The sequence below is a fragment of the Danio rerio genome, chromosome 5 (assembly GCF_052040795.2).
Source record: "Danio rerio strain M-AB ecotype USA chromosome 5, GRCz13ab, whole genome shotgun sequence".
In the NCBI taxonomy this organism is placed as follows: Eukaryota; Metazoa; Chordata; class Actinopteri; order Cypriniformes; family Danionidae; genus Danio; species Danio rerio.
Genome location: NC_141025.1, coordinates 67,416,882 through 67,442,911, shown reverse-complemented (window position 1 = coordinate 67,442,911; position 26,030 = coordinate 67,416,882). Strand labels below are relative to the sequence as shown.

General features: G+C 33.8%; 2 protein-coding genes and 1 long non-coding RNA gene across 14 annotated transcripts in view; 1 reads left to right on the top strand and 2 right to left on the bottom strand.

The window, feature by feature from the left end:
- The window catches only part of tmem132e (transmembrane protein 132E), a 1,079,249-nt gene that overhangs the window by 450,977 nt on the left and 602,242 nt on the right, over positions 1 to 26,030 (bottom strand). The gene's annotated exons all lie outside the window — the stretch shown is intronic.
- The window catches only part of LOC147844446 (uncharacterized), a 528,585-nt gene that overhangs the window by 104,027 nt on the left and 398,528 nt on the right, over positions 1 to 26,030 (top strand). The window lies entirely within an intron of this gene.
- Positions 10,522 to 15,787, bottom strand: LOC147844448 (uncharacterized). Its single transcript, XR_015492101.1, has 3 exons — positions 12,400 to 15,787; positions 11,702 to 12,316; positions 10,522 to 11,496 (listed from the first exon to the last, which is right to left on the bottom strand). It is a non-coding gene; the product is annotated as an uncharacterized LOC147844448 (long non-coding RNA).

Below are 26,030 nucleotides of genomic sequence, written 5' to 3'. Positions count from 1 at the left end.
CAATAGTTAATTAGTTGTAATCGAGTTAAAATGTTCAGTTAGAGTTTTTGTTTTTAGGCTAAATCAACCAGCCGTTGTGCACAGATGTACTAGAACATAAAATATTGTACTGCCATCACAAAAACCACAAATGACTGATCACCACACACACACACAAAAAAAAATAATAATAAAATATAATAAATAAAATAAAATCACTGTCTATGGTTTTACAATTATAATTATAACTTTCTTATTGAAAATCTCTACTTATAACATATAGTATTTTTAATTAGCTATACTTCATTTATTATACATTCAGCATACAGTGGAAGTCAAAATTATAAGCCCTCTTTTTTCAAATATTTCCCAAATAATGTTTAACAGAGCAAGGCATTTTTGACTATTTCCTATTATATGTTTTTCTTATGCAGAAAGTCTTATTTGTTTTACTTCAGCTAGAAGTGTATTTATTTATTTGAAATCATTTTAACATATTATTCCTTATACAATATATTATTTCAAAATACCAAAATGTAAATAAAAGTCACTTCGTTAAACTTAAGAGTTGAATTTCCAACCTCAAAAGACATCAACATCCCATTATGCAATTTACACGCATAAGTAAACAGAAAAAAACTGTGAATCACTAAATACAGAAACCGTTATTTAGGGGAGTTTTTTTTTTACAGTGTATTAATTTGAATACAGTTGTTCTGTGTCAGTTTCGATATTGCAGAAACACAAAACACAAGCTGTAGGCTCCCAAAGCCTTTTAGCCATGTTCTGATATAAGCATCTTCTCTGAAAACAGAGGAACTGTTAGAGGTTAAATGTTATTTCCCTTTATAAGCCCAAAAAACTGACAGTAAAAATCCTCCCACAACAAAAGCTTCAGAGGACCAGAAACTGTAAGACTGTGTGGGAGGAAGAGGAGGCAAAACAGAAAGAGAGAGAGAGACAGAGTATGATAATGGCCACGTACAGCAGTGACTTAAGGGCGCCTACATGCCACAGCAGGGATATTCAGCGTCCGGCCCAAATGCATCCTGCCAAGATTATTGATGGCCCGTCGCCACCGTCTGCACTTCTGAGACTTCACTTCCGTCTTCTGCGTCTGGTGTCTGCACCGTCCAACACGTTCTCACTCCCAACTCGGCATATATTGATGTCTGGTCGGGACCCCTCGGTGTCACTTTCTGACACTCATGCACCCCTTTAGCGTCACTTTTTGACATGCATGTCACATTTAATGTTTTCCATGTATTTGTAAAACAACAACAACAACAACAATAACAATAACAACAACAACAACAACAACAATAATAATAATAATAATAATAATAACAATAATAATAATAATAACAACAACAACAACAACAACAATAATAATAATAACATTAATAATAATAACATTAATAATAATAATAACGATAATAATAATAATAATAATAATAATAATAATTATTATTATTATTATTATTATTATTATTATTATTATTATTATTATTATTATTATTGTAAATGTATTTATACATTCAGCACCTAACCACATGCCAATCCTAAACTTACTCACTTCAGAATATTATAAGAAAAACATTTACTGTAAATAAAAAAAAAAAATAAATAAATAAATAAATAAATAAATAATAATCATGATTAATCCCAATTTTTAAATGTGTGCATAACCTGCACTTCAAACTGTATCTGAGCTGTATGGCAGATGGAGACAGCAATCATGTCTAATTTCCCTGATTCCATAATTATAAATTGCGAAACTCTAAATTTTCTTAAAGGCCTAAGATTCCAAGTTGGTGGCCATGATGTTTTACTCTTTATTTTCTTTAAGCGGAGTTACCAAACACTTTAGTATTTTTTTATCTATCAAAAGAAGGTGTATTGCCATCTTGTGCTGACAAAAGTGACTTGAAGGCACCTCATATCCTAATTACAACTTGTCAACATATAAATACAGACATCACAGTAGGAAGCAGTGCGAGAAATAAATAGTTTTGCCGATGAATACTTGGAATATTAATATAGTTTGAATAAATTGAGATATTTGTGTGCTATCCAAGCCTGATCTCACGAGTAAACATGACTATTTTACATTTTGTCAGTTTAGTGGCTAATTTGTGCAAGTTCAGTCAGACAAAAATTAGCGATTTTAAAAAGAAGGCGTGACACTAAACCCCACCCCTAAACCCAACAGTCATTGGGGGATGAGCAAATCATACTAAATTTTATGAATGAGATCGTAAGAATTAGCCACTAAATCAAAAAGTAATGAATTGCCATGAGATTGTGTTGGCTATTATGTGTTTTATGTTGACAAACATTTAGGGTTAAGATTAGCAGCATACATGCAAAAAAATGTGTCAATTATTTTCATGGTTTATTAAAATTAAAATAAACCACAGCCCAATATTGACTATATTATGTATGCAGTAAGCGCAATAAGTAATTTACCTATGATAAATGATTTTGAGACTACGTATAGGTGATGCTAAAATACCTTTCACATCCCAACACCTTTCACATCAGCACATTGACACCAAAAGGTAAAATTAAGAGTTTTTTAAATTAAAATCATACTTTATATAAAATGTAGTCATCATTGCGGCACTCTTAAACATATAAATAAACACTGCACATGCGGTACATTGTAAACAGTGATTTTGGTATCAATTAAAACTATTCCTGTGTCTAACTGAAGATGAGAGTACCATTTGTTTATGGGGAAATTTGGTTGTATTTTATTTTGCAGTTTCACTGACCTCACTTATCTGACCTTTTTAACATTCATTCCTCGTTCATTTTCTGCTTCTGGCAGATGAGATGTTCTCAAGGGCAGAAACACAGCAGTATAAGAGAAAGCAGAGAGAGAAAGTGTAACAGGGAACAGCACAGAAAAACTTATTGGTCACACTTTACAATAAGGTTCATTAGTTATTGTTAATTATTGCATTTACTAACATGAACAAACAGTGAACAATACATGTACTACTGTATTTGTTCATGTTAGTTAACGTTAGTTAATGAAAATACAGTAGTTCATTGTTAGTTCATGTTAACTCATGGTGCATTAACTAATGTTAACAAGCATGGACTTGGGATGGTATTAATGCATTAGTAAATGTTTAATTATGACTAATAAATGCTCTACAGGTGTTGTTCATGATTAGTTCATGTTAGTAAATGCATTAACTAATGAACCTTATTGTAAAGTGTTACCAACTTATTGAAAAACAATAAGTGAACTACATGGATAAATGCTATATTTCATTTTACCTAATAATGACTAAACTGTTGATATCCTCTTGATATATTAACTGTATTCATCTAGCAGCAAACAAAAACTGCTAATAACAGGGGTGGGAAAAAAGTTTTAGACAGCAAAAAAACAAAAACAAAAAATCTGGTTAAAATTAGGTTACATGTGAGAAATAGTGCTGTATGTTGATCTTTTTTATTGCCATTTTTTTTTGTGTAGTTTGCAATGAAATGCCAAATAATAACAAAATTAAACGAACAAATAAATGTAAAAATACGTATAATATTAGTATAGTTTGAGTAAGGCTCCAACTTCACTAATCCTGATAAAAAAAAAATAATAATAATAAAATAAAATTCTGTATAAAATGCCTCCATGTCCACGCTATTGTTTTTAATTCCCTCTGAAAAAACAATCATCTTCACCAAAATGACTGAAAATCTTTCGGATGAGACGTTAAACCGAGGTCCCGACTCTTTGGTCGTTAAAAATCCCAGGATGTCCTTCGAAAAGAGTAGGGGTTTAACCCCGGCATCCTGACCAAATCTGCCCACTGGCCTCTGTCCATCATGGCCTCCTAACCATCCCCATATTCCAATTGGCTTCATCACTGTCTCCTCTCCACCAATCAGCTGCTGTGTGGTGTGCGTTCTGGCGCAAAATGGCTGCCGTCACGTCATCCAGGTGGATGCTGCACACTGGTGGTGGATGAGGAGATCCCCCCCATGGTGTAAAGCGCTTTGAGTGGCCAGAAAAGCGCTATATAAATGTAAGGAATTATTATTATAAAATGCTTTTGATGACATATTATGCATGTGTACAGACATAAGTCAATTTTACTTGCTACATATACACCTGTGGTTTATTTACTTTCCATCTCCTTGAAACAAAATGTTGCAACTGTGGTCTGCTTCCACCGCTGAACAATAGCTCCCAGTGAACATTACGGGTCCTTTGAAGAAAGGCAATATGGAGCATGTACAAACGGGTATTAATCTTTAATAAAGCCAAAACATTCGCTTCACAGTTTTGTAGAGCATGTGAGCTGAATTGGTAACATGACTGAATCACATGACGAAAATGCATCATCGCTTTCAAAAGCCTGTTTTTTTTTAGTCCACACTGCAACACAAAATGAAAAATTTATCTACTTTAGACAGCGTTTTCAAAAATATATGTTTTCGCTTTCTAAAAACACCATCTCAGTGTGGATGGTAGGCCGAAATGGAGAGAAAAATGTGCGTTTTTAGCATATTAGTGTGGACATGGCCTAAAATAGGATGATAGTTGTATTAGGGCTGGATGATAAATTGATTTTATCGATTAAATCAAGTGTAAAGCAGACATCGATTTGTTTGAATGAAAATCAGTTTTCACCCTACATGTGACACCCCCTCTGGGTTCCCATAGTTCCCCCACATTGCAACTTGATTGTTAAGTGTGCTGTCATGCAAATTGGCTTCCGGGTCCAACCGCTCTATAAAACAGTACACTAATGAAATAGTAATAATAAACATTTCCAAAGCGATGCAATACTTTTGAAAATCACGATCGCAATATAGATATACCCATGCCTAATATCCGATGGCTAGAAAGTGATACATTTTATATAAACTGGTAAAATATTGGTGTTTGTGATGCAGCAAGTCCAGAGACGGTTGTGTACACAATGTTTTTATATAAAATTCACTTTAAAGTGTGATATGACTAAAAAGTGGCCATAAACAAATATTTTCTCAATGCAAATGAGTAGCAGCTTGGATCTGGAAGCAGTATTTCATACGTCACAACTTAACAAGTGGATAGAAACACATAAACAACATGCAACGATCAGAGGAGAGCTCAGAGAAATTTTGTGCTTTTTTAAATAAAATTCAAAACAACACAAACGCACAAACACACCCGCCAAAAAATGTGTGACACGCATTTGTAACTTTGCTTCACACCTTTTATTTCTCATGGTTATTATTGGAGAATACGTTTATATGAAAGGAACTGTTACCCATAGATATATACACAGTAAATATCTCTGACTGTTACCGATCTAATTGGAATCCAACGTTGCTGTTTCCAGATAGATGACGTGACCACCAGCAAAGATGTTTAATTATGTAAATATCAATGCTGACAAAACTCGCTCAGTGCACTAGACTAATCTACCAGTTGACCCCACGCAACAAAACAAACAAAATAAAACTTAAGAAACCTCAGAATGCATGTTCATTGAAAGGTCCTCTATTTTAATAATCATTATGAGTTTACTTTCACTGTAGTTGTACAGTATAAAATGTAATTTAAATTATTTTTATTATTATTAACACTATTATTTTTATTATTATTAAAGTTTTTTTATTTTTAAATGACAGCTTTTTTCTTTAGTATTTTATAGTGTAAATAAATAATTATAATTATAATAAGGTTAAATAGGTTAAAAACCTTCGACTTCAACTTAAAGCATTTTTTATTTTTTATTTTTTTTTGTGTGGGAAAAAATCCATATCAATCATAAATCATTTTTTGTTTTTGTTTTTTTTTGTGGAAAAAATTATAGTAATTAGTTTTTTTTAATGCCATATCACCCAGCCCTAAGTTGTATCTGTGTGCCATTCTGCGTTTTACATTGACAAACAGTTGGATAGTTTGAATAGAGAATACATGCACGTAGTAAATTATTTTCATAGAACAAATAAATAAATCAATAAATAAATTCCTCTCAACATTGGGAATGCATCTCTTTAGTTAAGTATTGTTATGTTTCACGTATGTTTTGTGTTTGTTTTCGGTTTCGCTTTCTATTCTCTCTTCCGTTGTGTACTCTGTCCTTCCTAGGTGTGCGACCATTAGTCGAGAAGGCTTTCAATCATCAATATGACGCACTCAATGCAACAATCAGGAGCTGGTCCTGTTGAGCCTGTTAAATTGTTCGCATTATTTTTGTTGCTGTTGCTGTTTAGTTTGTTTCTCGTTCAAGTGCTTTATTTATTTGATGTATTTATTAGTAAGTCAAATGATCTTTATGAGAATTGGACTATCAGTATGCTTTTGTTCTGCTGATTGCTAACAGAGAGTACTTTACAAGAACTCTAGTTATTTTGAGCAGCATAGTTTTTTTTTTTTTTTTTTTTTTTTTTTCTCGTGTTAGTTTATGAAGGAGTTGCCACAACTGTAATTATCTTTTGGAATAGTTAAGAAGTTAAGTTAAGCATTGCATACGCGGAAGATTACGGTTTTGTTTCAGCATTTTTCTTTGGTTAGTTAGTAAAGTGGGTTGGGGTTTAGTTAGATTGTTCTGCTATATATTAATTTCTTTGTTTTGGCAACTCTCCTGTGTGTATATATATATATATATATATATATATATATATATATATATATATATATATATATATATATATATATATATATATATATATAGCCAATGTATGTGCAGTTTGTAATGGAATGCTAAACAAATAAACAAATGAATAAATAAATAAATGCCTGTTTTATATGAAGGACACACATAGATCTGCCTTGAAAATCTCCAGAGCCTAATTTCTGTTTATACTGTATAAGACAAATGCTTGTTTCATACATTTAAAGTCTGTAATGTGAATGTATCATGCAATTAAAAGGGATTAATTCAAACTAAACCCTCACAAATCCACATATACAGCCTATAATATCAAATACACTAACTTCCTAACTGCTCTTAATTGCTGTCATTTTTGTTGTGTTTACTTTACTAAGAAAAAAAGCACACCACATAAATTTACATATTCATCTAAACATTGCTTTGTGTGTTAGAAGAACATCCCTGCAAAGGTATTTCCAGCTCTGTAAACTCTCCGGTTCCACGTCTCAATGGAGGCTACTTGCAGTTAATTAAAGAGAAATGCAAAGGCTCTTTTGAAAGTCTTTTTTTAAGGGACTAAAATAACAGTAAGCACAATAACTCCTCTGATAAAACCGCCTCAGGTCCATTAGAAGATAATCGCTTACTATAAATTAACCAATAATTAAAATTCCAGCTAATCTTATCAAAGGTGGTAGTAACATTACTCATGATGAAGTTCACAAAAAAGATAACGATGCTTCTCTTTTACCAATGCAAATGTCAAATAGAAGCTACATTTAAATAGATTAAAGCTCATGCATTTTTTTACTACACTTGTCTTTTAAAACAAAAAGTATTTAGTATTTTTACGATGTAATGGCATAACAAATACCAAAATAGCAATAATAATTCATAAACATTTACTGTAAATCTTAGGCCACTGTTACTTTTAATATATAATGATAGGTCTATAATCTAAAACCTTCAAATATTGGCAGATTTATTTTTGAAATGAAATCATAAAGACAAGTTTTAACAAGTTTAGTAAATATGCAATAAATGATTTAATAGATTATGAAACGACAACAAAAAAGGATAGGCTAAAACCTTCATACTTCAACTCATACTTCAGACCTTCAAAACGTTATAAAATAAGAATGTAAACTCTCCCTCATTATTCCTCTAAGCAATATCAGTACTTTTGTATCCAGGTAACACTTATGTGTAATGCCTCAATGTTGAATCGCATAAAAATGGCTAATTTAAAATTAAGAGAGCATTATTTATTCAGTTTACTTTAGTAGTTTGGTATGATTGTGACATGATTTTGTAGAGGAGTGAATCTGAATAAAATATAATAAACAAATTACAGGAATAGATGAATGCTTAAGAACAAAGATACAAATGAAATGAACAGTGTTTTATGTGTTTCTGTGGAATTTGTTGTTTAACAGTATTGACGTCAAGAAATTCTATAATCAAATGAAAAATAACCCTGTGCAGTGTTCAATGTATAACTCATGTATACCATGTATGTATAGACAAATTGTCTTAATAATTGTCTTAAATATATAACACTATATACTGTATATGTAAATTTAGTGCCAACCTATACACACCCAATACACAACTCCTTAACTTTTCTGAATTTGACTCTAAAGTAATAGCGGTGTAAAAAGCCAGCAGGGGGTGCTCAACCTGTGGTCTGTGTGGGTCGTAATGCCCCAGTATAGTGAAGGGGACTCTATACTGCTCAGTGAGCGCCGTCTTTTGGATGAAATGTTAAACCGAGGTCCAGACTCTCTGTGGTCATTAGAAATCCCAACATATTCTTTAGAAAAGAGTAGGGGTTTAATCCCAGCATCCTGCCAAATTAGCCTACTGGTTTCTGTCATCATGGCCTTCTTACCATCCCCATATCAAAATTGGCTTCCTTACTCTGTCATCTCCCCACCAGCTGTTTGTGGTGTGCGGTCTGGCGTAATATGGCTGCCGTGTGTCATCCAGGTGGATGCTGCACACGGGTGGTGGATGAGGAGATTCCTCCCCAAAAATGTGTAAAGCGCTTTATATGTCCAGAAAAGTGCGAAATAAATGTAAGGAATTATTATTATTAATGATGTACACCTTTAGTGAAGCTGCTTTGGAATGATATTTATTGTGAAAAGTGCTGTAATCTTGTAAACTTGAAATTAACTGAACACACACACACCTTTGATTAATAAATACATTTTACAAAGACTTCGGCTGTGTCCGAAAAATCGGCTACTTCTCAGTAAGTATTGCATTTGAATTTGAATGTATTATTCAACCATTAGAGAAATTCTATACAGTAAGAAAGTGAGCTATTTGAATGGAACTCGTATGAACTACATCCACCATTTTGTCATGGACACGTGACCTACCTGCATCACTTCACTCCCATTTATGTATTCTTTATATATGCCATATTTATATATTCATTTAGTATTGCTACACACCTCCAAACTAGCTAACTGCTAAGCTACTGAAAAACTGATTTTGCAACATCACCACTTTGTTCCTGAAATCCCAACTCTATAAAACCCAGAGTATATAATCAAAAACCTACCAACTTATATTAGTTAAAAAAAATAAAAAAAAAAACATTGAAAAAAAAAATGGCTGCACACAAACTCGGCAACTGTACCATTTCATCTCACTACACACCTTAAAACTAGCTAACTGCTAAGCTACCGAAAACTCATTTAACAGCATCAACGCTTACCATACCTCAATTTCCACCACTGTGAAACAGTGTATATAATCAAAAACCTCAATATATATATATATATAATTAATAATTAAAAATAGCTGAACACTAAATTCAGAAACTGTAGCACTTTGTCTTGCTACACACCTCCAAACTAGCTGCTGAGCTACCTAAAAAAATTATTTAGTAGCATCACCAGCTTTCTGTTCCTCAATTTGCTGTAATGTAAACCATTCAAAAACCTAACAAAATATATAAATACAAAAGAAACATGTAAAAATTTAAATGGCTGCACACAAACTCAAAATACTGCAGCATTTTGTCTCGCTACACCCCTCGAAACTAGCTAACTGCTAAGCTACCGAAAAACACACCTAGCAGCATCACCGCTTTTCCGCTCCTCAATTCCCAGCACTGTAAAACTCAACAGGTTGTTTCTTAGCAGGGATCTGGGAATCCTGCCCTTGCCTCAGATTCATTTTCTCTGTGTCTGCAGTTTCCTTAGAGCAGATTTAATTGCTCTAGCGTGGAGCTCTCCAGCTAGCAAAAAATCCTTTCAAATCATTAGCACTTCAAAGACCACTGCTCTGCATCACATTTCCAATGAGGCCTCTATATGTTCTCACTCACATGTGCTATTAAATCTGCCCTTTGAGCTACAGTTTTAAATACATACCCTTTCTGATATCTCTACAGTGCTTTAGTGTGGTATTTACTGTAAGGCAAGCACAATTTAGGCCAATTAAGATAGAAAATCAAAACCGTCCTTAGTTGTTTCACTGATAACTGAGAGAATTAATTACTGTAGTTATTTAGAAACAACTGGGAGCTGTACAGTACATGCATCGCCTCTTGGGGCTTTCAGTAAACCAGGGTATACAAAAATATAGCCTATGTATTTTTTATGATCTAAGGAATCTTGTTAACTATTTTCTCCCTTCCCATATAAATGAGCAGCTGTGGGTGTTTGGCACCGAGAGAGATGTACATAAAAACACACTACGATACACAAATTTCATTTCCTAGGATGAAGCTATCTCTGACATCTCAGAGCAAAGCACACAGTAGATATTATAATGCCCTCTGAGCAGCGGCACAGCGAACGAAATTGAAAGTGAGAGACATGGATAGACAGCCTCTCTGTCTTTCTTTCTTTCTTTCTTTCTTTCTTTCTTTCTTTCTTTCTTTCTTTCTTTCTTTCTTTCTTTCTTTCTTTCTTTCTTTCTTTCTTTCTTTCTTTCTTTCTTTCTCCTAAATTATTTAAAAGCAATAAAAAAAACTCAAAGCCTAATGTTTCTGGTATTTTAAGACACTTATTCCACAAAAAAAAAAAAAAAAAAAAAAAAAAAGCTGTCTTGATATTTTTTTCCCTAGTTAAATATTTAGTTTCTAGTAGGAATGCGTCACATTATTAGGGCAAAATGGCATGTTAATGTCATTTCAAGGTGACTTATGTTAAGCTCAACACTTGTGAGGCAATTTTGGAGAAAGTATTGATACATTAAAGTGTATTTCTAAAGCTAAGCTTCATGAGGGAATTGCAGGGAAGGTTTTCAAGTCTTAAAAATGCAATATTTAGTATATGTCCTATTAAATTATATTGAAGCATTAATGTATCTGAATATGTTATATGTATATGCCTTTTAAATATTTTAAAATAGTTTGCACTCATATGTTTTTTTAAATAATAATACAAATACTAAATGACTCTAATTATGAATTGTACCCTGCTTATTATGGGTCATTCCATTGTAAATGCATACTCATGCCCATCAGTGATGCAGGGACATATGTAGTGGTCTGAAACTAGCACAATCTAACCTAAAAATACTGTAGACAAGGAAAGTATTGATACATTAAAGTGTACTTCGTAAGCTAAGGCTCAGGAGGGAATTGCAGGAAAGTTTAAAAAATGCATTATTTATTATCATTTTAAAATTTACATATCATAACATGAATGTATCTACATATATGTATTTGCCTTTAAATAGAGGAAAATACTTTGCACTCATAATAAATTAATCTAAGAGCCCGACCATACAGCCGGCGCAATAAGGTACAAGACATGTTTGGCACAATGTGTTGCTATTTTCCGACCAGCGCAACACTAATTTTCAAGTTTTGCACCACGTTCTTCGGCCTTCAGATGATCTGTTTAACTGTTTTCTCGCTAGTGAAGCGGTCAGTTTGACACATCTGACTCTTAAAGAGAATGGAAGATGAGAAGCAACTTGATCCTGGAGGGCCAGTGTCCTGCAAAGTTTAGCTCCAACCCTATTCAAACAGACCTCCCTATAGTGTTCAAGTGATCTTGAAGACACTGATTAGTTTGTTCAGGTGTGTTTGACTAGTGTTGGAACAAAACTCTGCAGGGACACCAGCCCTCGAGGATCAAGTTTGCCCATCCCTGTACTAGACACACACAAAAAAATCTTACACAATAGACATTTCTGTCTACATTATAGACTAAATGTAAAGCAAATTCAGACTCAAAGTGTGTATTTAAATGGGCACCTTATGCTTTCACACGGAAGTTAACCAATAAAAAAAGTTTTATAATAATCCATTTATCAGTGCAGTGATGCAAACTTGTCACCATTTTATATAAAAGGATTATATAATTTTACATATTTTATAATCGCATGAAAAAACCCTGAATACACAAGTTGTTTTATTAACATCTACACCTACCCCAAACCTAAACCCAACCTCACAGCAACACAGAACACCCCTGGAAACACAAAAAAGTTGTTTAATTAACGTCTACACTTACCGCAAACTTAAACCCAACCTCACGGTAACACAGAAAACCTCTGAAAACACTAAAAAATGCTGTTTGATTAACCTCTACACCTACCGCAAACAAATTAAATCTCAAGGTAACACACAAAACCCATCAATACACTAAAAACATTGTTTTATCAACATTTACTGTACCCCAAACCTAAACCCAACCTCACGGTAACACAGAAAACCCCTGAATACACTAAAAAAGTTATTTAATTAATGCTTACACCTACCCCACACCCAAACACAACCTTACAGTAACACAGAAAACCCCTGAATACACAAAAAAAGTTATTTAATTAACGTCTACACCTATCCCAAACCTGATTCCAACCTCACAGTAACACAGAAAACCCCTGAATACACAAAAAAAGTTATTTAATTAACGTCTACACCTATCCCAAACCTGATTCCAACCTCACAGTAACACAGAAAACCCCTGAATACACTAAAAAAGATATTTAATTAACGTCTACACCTACCCCAAACCTAAATCCAACCTCACAGTAACACAGAAAACCCCTGAATACACTAAAAAAGATGTTTAATTAACGTCTACACCTACCCCAAACCTAAACCCAACCTCAAAGTAACACAGAAAACCCCTGAATACACTAAATCAGGGGTGTTCAACCCTGATCCTGGAGATCTACCTTCCTGCAGATTTCAGTTGTGACCCTTATCAAACACACCTGTTTGTAATGATCACGTGCTGTTCAGGTCCTAATTAATTGGTTCAGGTGTGTTTGATCAGGGTTGGAGCTAAACTCTGTAGGAAGGGAGATCTTCAGGAACAGGGTTAAGCACCCCTGCACTAAATAGTTGTTAAATTAACGTTTACACCTACCCCAAACCTAAACCCAACCTCACAGTAACACAGAAAACCCCTGAATACATTAAATAGTTTGCAAAACAGTTAACAAAAATGAATACAAGTTTGTCTGTTGTATTTCTGTCATTTAATACAATTGTTGCTGTCAGTTCTCCCTTTGCCCTAAAGTTGAGATGGCAATTCATTTGTAAGACTAAAATCCTGCTCGTAATAACTCTCAACAGCCAGCAGTGTCCAAAACCTAGTAATTTGTAAAGTGCACACGAACAATATTGTGGTTAGCTTCATCTTTATAAGCCTCCTCTTTAACCTTGAATTCCCCCTGTAGGCTGGGTAATCTCTTTCAGTGTTACAACGCTCGCTCTTGGAATAATGAAAATTATGGCAAGTGTGCATGCAACCCAACAGTAAGAGCACAGCATTTGTTAAGAATGAGAGTGAAATAACAGAAACTGCCTGTGGGTGATTTGATCTATATCTCCCGCTTTCAAAGCTCATCCATTAGCACCTCTGTAGTGAAGCTTAAGACTTCTCTTGAGCACATTTGTGTTTTTTTTCCTTTTCAAGCTGACAGAACTTCTTTAGAGAAAAGCAGAGTCACAAACAAGGTCAAGTGAATATGACTTGAAATAAATTATATTGTGTTTTAAAAGCTGTAGTGAAGCATAACATTGTTTGAAAGAACATGTTTAAAGTTATTCTTATGGTATTGAAGTATATGAGTGTGTAATGTCCACTGGTGGACGGTATGGTACGGGTCACATTTATCAGGCTTGCGTTTCCACTGCCAAAAGGGTGACAATGGTGGGTGTGGTGTGGGACAAAAGTTTCAGTCAATGCCATTCTTACTTGAGAAAATGTCAAAGTAAAGCTGTATGGGTCATTCACATATCAGAAGAGAAGCACTTCTCACAAAACAGATTATTTATACACAAATACTTGTGTGTAAATGTTTATTACTAACCTTAATATGAACATTATTTGATTATAACTGTAGGTCAATGATAGCCAATTGTAATGGAATTTGGTTCAGGATCTGTAAAGCTACGCATAGATGAATTTGCTCTTCAGTGTTTGCACTCTCAGTAATGATTTCAAACCACACTGAACTGAGCTAAACTGAACTGATCTTAAACACTAAAAACTGAACTACCCTGATCCATATCCAGTTACTATGACCATTTATGTGAAGCTGCTTTGACACAATCTACATTGTAAAAGCGCTATACGAATAAAGCTGAATTGAATTGATGTCTGCGACTATATAAAATAAATAGATGCAACATATATATATATATATATATATATATATATATATATACACACATACAACACCTTACAGTCTCTGAAATGTTACCAATTAAAGAAAAACTACACAAAGTATACATTTAGTCCTTATTTAGGGTTCAAAAACAACTCATTGTCGCATTTGTCATTTGCTCCTTTGTTTTGCCACTCTCTTGTTTGTCCGAGTCTGAAAAGATGTTAGAAGCAGCTCAAGAAGTTCATTATTTCAAATTTAGATGCGCGGCGAGCGATTGCAAGCTCTCTGGAGAAACTGAAACTACTTACACTTTAGACGGCCTTATACACAACGACACACACAGATCCTGCTCTTTTTCTTGACTTTTATGGCTGTTCTTCAAGATGACGACAAGGTTTGTTTGAGCTCAGGTTGACCATGGCTCGTTATTATATGTATATGTTTGTGTATTAAAAAATGGCGCTTCTTTTGTTTTCATTCATTTTACAGGTCTGCAGTCAGCTCTGAATAGCCGAGTGGTTGTCTGTTGTTTTGTATGTGATGTAATCATTAGAAGACATTGTTCGGAATCTCACACTCACACACACACACACACACACACACACACACACACACACACACACACACACACACACACACACACACACACACACACACACACACACACACACACACGCACACGCACGCACGCGCACGCACACGCACGCACACGCACGCACGCACACACTGCGTGTATCTGTATCTGTGACGTTACCCATACACTGAAAAAAACGTCTGAAAAACTGTTGCAAACAATTTATTTGTGTTGAATTTAAACAAACAAATTAAATTTAATAGTATTCAACTTAATTAATTAGTTGAAATTCAGGCCAAATAAATTGTTTACAATCACTTAACATAAAAAAAATAATATATTGTAAGTCCAAGGAATCTTCTTTGAATATTTTTTTCAGTGTAGGTTTCTGAAGAGCGCAAACGAAGCTACAAGTAGGCATTACAAACTGTTGCCATTTTGTGCGCGTCATCACACCAACCGGGGCATACCAAACAAAGGAAAAAAGGCGGAGTGCTAGCATTTTGCTTAGACAGTTTTTCTTTAGGAGAAAGGCTTAATACTTAATTACCTGTGACTCGTTTGGGTTTTCACCATGTGCTTAATTGTATACTATATCAATAAAGTGTTTTGTCTTTTAAAAACACTGTTTTAATACATTGAGCCACTAAACATTGTTCTTATGATGTTTTTCTAGAGGAGGAAAATGCTAATTACATCCAAATACTTCAAATATAGTCTGTGTTAGTAAATGCAAGGATATTTATGAAATCCAAGCATAGCACCTTGACAACGTTTCAGATGACTGTTCTAGAGCCTACAGCTAATCAATCTGTCAGATTCTGGAGTGCATTCAAGTTCTAAAGAAAATTATAAATGATAAAAATGACTTAAAATAAAACAAAAACATTTATAGAGCTGGTATACAAGTATATAATTTCACTTACCTGGGAAATGGAGGTAACTTGAATGGTTTGTGAGCACAATTAAGTGCACACAGCATGCCATATTATCTGATAATTGTAGGAAATAATTCCAAAAAGCAACTGACTGTGTAAAGCCACATAAAACATAAATAGGATGTATATGCCGAGTTCATCAGTCGGAATCAGCTGAGGTGAAGTGAATGCGCGCAGCTAGACCTATAGCTGTCACTCAAGGGGCCACACCCTTAATAATGCAGACTTAATATAACTCAATATAACCAAAACAGAAGTGTTATAAAAAAAAAAATTCACCCCCTTACAATTGTCATGAAGGGTAATATTAGTTATATGCACCAAAACCATCGTTTATACTAGGCTGTAAACATGTTTTTATCAGCTGTAAAATTGGCCAATTTACCATTGCAGTCAGTGAACATCTGGAGTCCCTATAGCCAGCCCCCAAGGGCGAGTCGATGAATTGCAGTTTCAGTTACTTCCGTATTGGCTTCACGAGAGAAAGCAAAAAAAAAAAAAAAAACTCTCTGTGTTTGAATCAATCAGGTTAAAACTCATATGTATGATGCAGCTAATGACATTATGTGAGAGTATAATTGATGTTGTTTGTTCAGAGTGGCCTACAAACTCGAGTGCGAGTGTTGAAGCTGGTTTCAGCCAGTGATCATCTGCAATCTACGGTAAACTTTCTTTAATTGAATTCCCGACTCCGACTCTTCTTCATCTAACAGACTGGTAATTTTTAGGTTAAAACTGTCAGTTCCCCTACAATTATGACTAAAAACAAAACCAAAACAAACAAAAATAAATGTGTGCAAAATTTGTACTTTTCTTTCTTGTTTGCATCACATTACCCAAGTATGAACATCCTAAAAAAATTGAAAACACAGCCAGTGTTTATCAAACTTAAACAATTTTGCAAAGCACATTCCAGCAGTACCCATTTGCACTTTTATTGAGCATTCCAAGTTTTATTACACCTAAAAACCATCTCTAAAGATGCCAGCCCACACTCGCTGAACAAGTATAAAGGCATATACTTCACATTTACAGAAGAAGACCGCATCTTTAAAATCCTCACTAAAGACATGAGACTGATGTGAAAGTGTTTTAATGTTCTTTACTCAGCTGCACAAACTGAAAGGTAATGTAATAAACCAGCAAAGCTTGAACAATTTTCCAGCCGGTCAGCTCTAAATATGAGTTTCCTCTCTAATGACTGCATGTCTACATTTCGCTGAAACCTGCATCCAAGCCTGGCCAAGGTCAGCGCTGCTTCATTTTCATTCAGCGATGGGCTCCAAACTCCACTAATCACTCACGGAGCCACTAAACTTTCAAGACAGCCATACAGTAGCGCAGTGAACGTGTCAAACATATAACCAAGTGACCTAAGTTTAACATCTTTACCCTTCCCACGCATCACATGTGAAAGAGATCATTAGATTTGACTTACCTTTGTAGGTGGTTAGCCAAACGAGGAACAGCACAGTGAGATAAAAGAGAGAAAGAGAGGGAGAGAAGGACAGTGTTAGAAATATTATGGGCCACATTTGACATGCAGTGCAGAATCAATACAGATAAATTCCACACACTGTGATTAGATGATGTTGCCCATGTCGGTTAATATTAATTGCAGTCATAGGTGAAGACATGGATTGCAAAGAAATTAGTCATGCTTAAATTCTAATTGTCAGCAAATGCAACCAGATTGTAATATCAGAAAACAAGTGTCTATGTATTAATAATACATAACAATAAAAAAAACATATTTCATAAGCATATATAATCTTAAAATTATAATCTATAAAATTATAATCTACAATCATTAAAGCTAATGAATAATTTTACCTTTTTACCAGTTTAGGAGAAACTATTGTGTTTTTTTTTAAACAAATAAAACATTTATTCAAATGTATTTTTAAATACTTTAGAAATTAATTATGTTTAGGTATTTTTAAAAAAGGCAATACATATGTTTTTATATACAGGGTGGAAATAAGTATTTAACACAGCACCATTTTTCTCAGAAAACATATTTTTAAAGGTGCTGTTGACTTGAAATGTTGATCAGATGTTGGTAACAACCAAATAAATGCAAATTTATGCAAAATAAAACACATTTAATGACTTTACAAATGAAGGAAAAAAATATTGAACACATGAAGAAAGGGAGGTGTCGAAATTGGTGAAAGCCCAGACAGCAGCTGAAATCTCCTGAAATATACCCAATTATAGCTCTTCAGAGTATTTTATTTTAAACAATAGAACAATAAATATAATATAATTTAGGAAAGTGGAAACTGCAGTTGGAATCTATATCGGTAGATCACACTTACAAAAAAATATATATAAATAAATAAAAAATCCAAAAGTTGGAATTGGCCAAGAAAATAGCTTTTAGGTCTTTCTATGTTACAAAAAAAAATAAAGAAATATTACCAAACATTTTCAGTTTCATTTTCAGCCAAAAGGATTCCTAAATTTTGTCTTTGGTCTATTTCGGTGCAACACGAGTTCATTAAGCTTGTAATCTGCTCACTGATTCATTTGTGGGTCAACACTGGCTAAGTTTTGTCCATGCGAATGAATTGAATCTGATTGCTACATAGAAAATAAATATGGAAAATTTGAATTTATATGCATTTCATATGCATTCAAATTATTCTTCAGTGATACTGTGTAGGCTTGCCACGATAGGTGGTGTTGACGGTGATACCGGTTTTAACATCTATATATTTATACATATATATATATATTTTTTTTTTTACAGAAAGTTAGTGACAGTGAACTCAAACACTCACTGGTTTCTGACAAGCCATGTTTCTGACAGACACAGTTTCAGAATAAATCAAGATTCTATTCTTAGCGACTAACAGGTTAAATTATGCTTCATACATCATACAAAACTCCTGTATCCTGTCATACTGAACTACAATTGCAACACATTTTTATTTGGACTACACTTTGTACAACTTTAATATTTTTGCAAAGAATTAGTATGATTGCACTTGTCATGTCTGTCATGGTGCTCTTTACAATTAACATATATTTAAGAAATGGTTAAGATTAGGGTTATAGGTAGGAGTGGAATTGTCAACTCAAAATCTATTTAAATACTATATAATTAACAAAATCATAACCTGTCAGCAAACTGCATTCTATATAATGTACAATGGTTACATGTACAGTAGGACTGAGGGAAAAGTAAAGGGATCTAAAATTGAAATAAAGGTAATGATAAAAAAAAAAAAAAAATTGCAAGTGCATCTGTCCATAGTATCATCAAAATACAGCTTTGTTTAAATCTAATGTGTGGACTTTTCAGCTGATACTTACCTAAAATTTCATTCTATTTACAAATATTTTGTATTTTGCAGAGGCTTCAGAACATGATTTACAGTTTGTTCAATGTACACAATTTATCAGTATAATCTCACTGGGATTGAACCAAATGATTGTTGTGCTACTATAAAAAGATAATGCATTCCTATGAACGTTTCTCTGAGATGACTTACGCCCAGTAGTAGTTTTAGTAAACACCATGTGGGATAAGTTTACCTACAGAGCTGCCTACGTAGATAATGTAGGTAAAGTACACTGGGGGCAGATGATATATAATCAATTTTACTAAAAAACAATAGTAAATATCTCAGTTAATTGCAAAGAAGCAAGTAAATAACTAATTAAACATTAAAATTTAATTAATTTTGAAGAAAACTTTAACCAAATTTAAAATGGTTTGGGTCACATTTGCAGTCATTTTGCAAAGTTTTACCGAGTTATTCTGGGAAATTCCAGTAATTTTGCATGAGAACGACATATTTACTCATGCTGATTTGGAAAATATATATTATTGGGCACCAAAATGTATTGAAAAATATATCTACACATGTATAAAAATAGACAAAATCTAGTCCTAATTTACGATTTTACTCAATATTTTACCGCACTATGTATCATTAGCTCAATGTTAACGTCAAATTCTATCAGAATCAATCTTGGAGTTATTTCCGAGGCACGGCGCTCATGTAGAAGGTGCCAAATGAGGATCTACTTCAGACAGGAGGACACTGTCTTATAGACAACTGCCTTTTCAACATAATCTCATGAGTATGCATACAGTTTCTACCGCACATATTCACGTATAAGTTAACTGTCCATTTTCCAAATCTGTGCACTGTAAAAAATGTCTGATAGTTAAAAGTTTTTGTATTTAGTGATACACAATAGTTTTCTGTTTATTTACAGTTGTGAATTGCATTATGGGAAGTTGATATCTGCACAACGTTTGATGTTGAAACTTCAACTCTACAGTTTAACAAAGTGACTTTTATTGACATTTTGGTAGTTTGAAATATTATAATGTTTAATAAATAAAATAATAATATATCTCTCTGTAAAATAACTGAAAATATATTGTCAGTTAATTACAAGGTCTTTGTTTCATAATATACAACCCAGACAATAAATCACTTTAAACTATTAAAATGTCATTCAAAGTCAAAACTTTCTAAGTTTTTAAGGTTAAAAGTTGTTGGATGAAAGATCAAGGTTCAATGATGCAATTCATAAGCATAAATAATTAGCGGGAAAAATAATAATAAAAACATGAATCACAAAATACGGAAACGTGCTAATTTACAGATATATTTCACAGTGTGGATGATGCACTTATTTAGCTGAAAATAACTTTTTTTTTGTTGAATGAAAAACAACCTCACAGATGTCATGCATTAGAGTACACAGTGTATAAGTACGTACTGTAGTATATAAGAGCGTATATTTACTGATAAACAGACACCATCTAAAGCAGGGCTCTCAAACTCAGGATCCCTTTACACTAATACGTTTTAGTTTTAAAACAGCATTTTAAAACAAAAACGATTCACGTCCACACTGACATTTGGCCTAGCATTTCTGAAAAGATCTCAATCCACATTATACTGCTGAAAACGCACACCACATGACCACACACACTCTGGCATGCACTGCAGCTTGGGCACATCTGAGCTCCAGGCAGTCAAAGAGTGCTGAGCACACCACCCCAGATGAGAGCAGTACACGTTCATCAGGGATATACTGCTGGATATCATCTCACTATAGCTGTTAAAAGTGATATTTAATTCATCTTGTCTCTATCTAACAACTCTTTGGTCTTTTGAATCTATAACTTGTTCTCAGGTAAGGTGTTTTGGCTGAGTGCAAAGATAAGTTAATATATAATTTTATAAAAACATGTACACTGACTCTTTGCCTTTATTTCCTATATTGTATGAAATTATTGTATCTTATGCTTTTATAATATTATTGATTATTAAAACTGATATTCAGCAAAAAAGAGGGTATGTTTCATATATTTTTTAATAAAAGTCAAAGCAGTCATGTTATAGGCTCTGTTTTGTTATAAATATGCATACAGTGAAGATGACGGTCATAAATATGAAGCTACACGCTGCCTCAGCATTTTTGGTGTCTGTTGTTAATATGAAAATGAAAATAGGCAGTTCCTCATATCATGTTTTCATTTTATTGTTGATATTGAAACAACATAACCAGGGGAGATATGAATGATGTTATAAAGCCTACACTGTTCCCTTTGAACATTTACCTGACGTGTCCTCGGAAGTTTAGTTTCCATATTAAACTTGCCAAGTCTGAACTTACAAGAAAAGGATGCAAGACTGAAATTTGTGCACTTAATATTGAGAACAAGGCCCAATCGGATCACACCTCCATTTTCAGAAGTCTCCATTTTCCCCATTCACAATGCAGCAACATTTTAAAAACAAAACAATCTCTTCAGTGTTTTCAAAATGCTCAATTTTCATGACTCGAAAACTCAGGAATAGTGTGGACGGAAGACGTAACTGTAGCAAAATGTATGCATTTTAAAACTAAAACGTATTAGTGTAAACGAGGCCTCGGTTCCTGGAGGGCCGCTGCCCTGCACAGTTTAGTTCCAACCCTGCTCCAACACACTTACCTGTAGGTTTCAAACAAGCCTGAAGGGCTAAGTTAGACAGGTGTGTTTAATTCAGGTTAGAAATAGTAGAAATAGTAAATAGTATACAAGTATATAACTGTGCAGATCTGCGGCTCCAGAAACTGAGTTTGACCCCTGTGATCTAAAGTGTAAATTTACACTGAACAACTTTACTGAAGTACAAATTTGTATATGCTAATCAAAAAGCGCACACAGAGTCACTCATTAGATTAAAACATTAATATGCTTATAGAATATACACGTTCCCATTCAGATTTAGATAAGTGTTTATATGAATAAATCTAAGTAATTAGATGTAAACAGCTTCATTTTATCTTTAGTTGTAATCTTTCCGTTAGTGTTATTAGCATCGTGCTAATAGTTATATGCTAATCAGATAACACACAGAGTCACTCATTAGGTTTTGAACAATATTTTTTAGAGAGGGTGACGCAGTGGTGCAGTGGGTAGTGCTGTCACCTCACAGCAAGAAGGCCGCTGGTTCCAGCCTCGGCTGGGTCAGTTGGTGATTCCGTGTGGAGTTTGCATGTTCTCCATGTGTTTGCGTGGGTTTCCTCTGGGTTAATAAAGGGACTAAGCCGAAAATATAATGAATGAACGAATGTTTATAGAATATATACACGTGCTTTCCATTCAGATTTAGACAAGTGAATCTTAGTCAGATATTACACAGCTTTATTTTTCTTTACTTGTAATCTTTGCATTAGCATTGTATTCTTAGCAACAATATAACATAAAACTAAATAATCCAGCAAGCTGAGCCCCAATTGTGTGGTGTTTCTACATCGATCACTTGTGAAGTTTGTTTACAGCTTGGATGTTTTCTTAAAAGACAGCAGATTCTTTTTTAGGCAGTATAAAGCAAGGCAGCTGAATAGCTAAAGAAGCTGCTATGTTTTCATTGTGTCAGTATTCTCATTAATATAAGAGGGCAATTGAGCTCTGAGCTATTAATACTATGATGCATTAATCATTTCCATGGCAACATTCATAACAGTAAAAACAGAATGTATGTGTGGCTTTGTTGCTAATGGCAGCAACATATTTGACCACTATTAATTTACTTTTATATACTCTTGCACAATGTTTATGAAACAATTAGAAAATGCATAGTTTCAGTCCTACAGTATGTAATTATATAGATTAAATCAGTATTGTGATATTGCTTTATAGATTATTGCTTAATGTTGGTTTATCGATTGTTTAAAAATATATATTTTATACTTTTTCAATGAATGTTTCTTATTTTATTCAGTCAGTTCTCTTAATTACATAGCTTTTCTAATGTGCTGCTTTCAGTAGTGTATGTTTATATTAGAGCTTCACACCAATCAGGTTGCCAGGGTCAAAGAAATCTGCCTTTCAGAGTTAACAGTGCAGGAGTCTGCAAAGAACCAGTTGCTTTAGCCAATCAGATTTTGATGTCAGCATTTTCTCATGATTTGATTGGTCACAGCTACGTAGCAATCCTTTTCACATAATTTTTGTATTTTCACAGTATTGCCACTGTAGATTATTGTCACTGTGCATTCTTAAAAAAAAATAAAATAAATAAATAAATAAATAGTCCCTTTATTCATCAGGGGTTGCCACAGTGGAATGAACCGCCAACTTATTCAGCAATTGTTTTACACAGTGGAAGTCCTTCCAGCTGCAACCCAGTACAGGGAAACATCCATACACACTCATTCACACACATACACTATGGTCAATTTAGTCTTTGGACTGTGGAGGAAACCCTTGCCAACATGGGGAGAACATGCAAACTCCACACACATTATTATACAGTATAATATTTAAGAGGTTTTAAGTAAGCTGTAGTTTGTGATTATGCTTGGTCTTTCTTTGGTGCTATTAAAACCACCACATCAAACATGTCGCTCTTTTTTGAAATCATAGAAAAATCGCATTTTTAAATCGCAAAATCGCATTTTTTTCAGATAAATCACAATTAGATTTTTTCTCTAAATTGTGCAGTCATTTATGCCAACTGACCCAGTCAGGACTCGATCCAGCAACCCTCTTGCTGTAAGGAAACAGTGCTAACCACTGAGCCACAAAGTAACCATATATTTAAGTAAACACACAAAAACGATACTTAGTGATTATGAGAAGAAAAAAAAACATGCACAGCACTGGGAAAGATGCATCATGAAGATAAAAATAAAACTGTAGGGAGAGGTATTAATTAATTATTATTTTATTTTATTTTTTTGCTGTCTGCATTGATCTAAAGATATTCACAAGGAGACTCATTTATGATATTCATATGGAGTTTTAAAACATGTATACAATTTTCTTGGAATTTAAAAATAATAATTTAGACTATTAATTTTGGTATTATTGATTGTTTGTTTGTTTTTTTTTTGCAATAAAAAACATGTTTTATAGCCAAACTGCAGGCATAGCCAATAAAAGAGATTTTAAAACTGTTAATTTTTTGGCTATTGAAAGAAGTGCGTTCACATTCAAAACAAATTTTGTCTCCTTTCTGGAATGGCCTACCCAGCAATGCACTCTCTCATTAAACTCTATGTAAAGATCCATCTCATTAGCCAGTCATACATCTAACTTATCACTGTAAAACCTAATAAGTTAAGGTAACTTAAACTGTTTGAGTAAACAGATTGCAACAAACTATTCACATTCAAAAACTAGTCCTAATGAGTACTGCAAACTTAATCAATTTGAGTAAACAAAGCAATTTGACCACAGTAAAACCTGATAATTGAAGAGAACTCAAATCAACTGTACTGTAAAACCCAATAAGGCAACCCAAACCATTTGAGGAAACTGATTGCAACAAACCATTTGAGGTAAAAAAAACTAAATCTATGAGTAATGAAGTGATGAGGTATTTAATTAGGTATTTAATTAACTCATTACCTTTAACACTGAGTTCAAAACTCTTTTCAAACGAGTAGAATAATCTTTCAGTCAATTGAGCTAGCCACACTTGTTTTATTTGATAAAGTTGATTGTTGGGTTTTACAGTGTAAAATAATTTGCACACACACAAGTTACTTTGGGGCAAAATACAGTAAGTTGCAATTAAAAAAAGCTACATTAATAAAATACTCACTTTTTAGCTAAACTAATATTCTAAAGTGTGTATAATTTGTATAATCTGCAACTCACACATGGTCGCCCAATGAAGCTAAGAAGGGTTGTACCCGTTCAGTACCTGGATTGGGGACCACAAGGAAGCTACAGTACATTGCTGCCAGAAGTGGTGTTAGTGAGACCAGCAGCACAGGCCGCTCGACCTGCAGTCTGGGTCCTAACACCCCAGTATATTGATGAGCACACTATACTGCTCTCAGTGAGCGCTGTCTTTCTAATGAGGCGTTAAACTGAGGTCCTGGCTCTCTGTGATCATTAAAAAGAGTCAGAGTATTATTATTATTCATTCATTCATTCATTCATTTTATTTACGACTTAGTCCCTTTATTAATCAGGGGTTGCCACAGCGGAATGAATCGCTATCTTATTCAGCACGTTTTTACGCAGCGGATGCCCTTCTAGCTGCAACTCATCTCTGGGAAACATCCACACACACTCATTCACAGTCATACACTACGGACAATTTAGCCTACCCAATTTACCTGTACTGCATGTCTTTGGACTGTGGGGGAAACTGGAGCACCCAGAGGAAACCCATGCAAACGCAGGGAGAACATGCAAACTCCACACAGAAACGCCAACTGACCCAGTTGAGGCTTGAACCAGTGATCTTCTTGCTGTAAGGCGACAGCACTACCTACTGCACCACTGCATCACCCATTATAATAATAATAATAATAATAATAATAATAATAATAATAATAATAATAATAATAATTATTATTATTATTATTATTATTATTATTATTATTATTATTATTATTATTATTATTATTATTAAAGCCATGCAGATTCTGTGTAAATTGTTGATTTTGGATTGGTTGCAATGGGGAACCTGCAAAAGTTCTGCCTACACTAAAAGTTACAAGGTTTAATGCCATTTTCTAATATGGTTAGGGTTATTTTGATTCACAATATACCAGAACCTCTCACAATTTATAATAGCACTAACTATGATAAAACATCACCTAATTAGCTCTGAAAGCTGCTGTCATTTTGAATGTTTTGATGCTTCAAAAAAAAAAAAAAACTGAGAAGGCATCTGATTTATTTTAATCTTTCATTAAACTTCCAGCTTGTAATTATGAGTTCAACAAAGAAACTAAAGGGTTTACAAGTCAACAACTCGTAATTACAGTAATTCTGACATCATCTGAAAACAGAATACATTCCTGCGTTCCACTGAAATCCAAAATGTCTGTTCGGGCATCACATTTTAACCT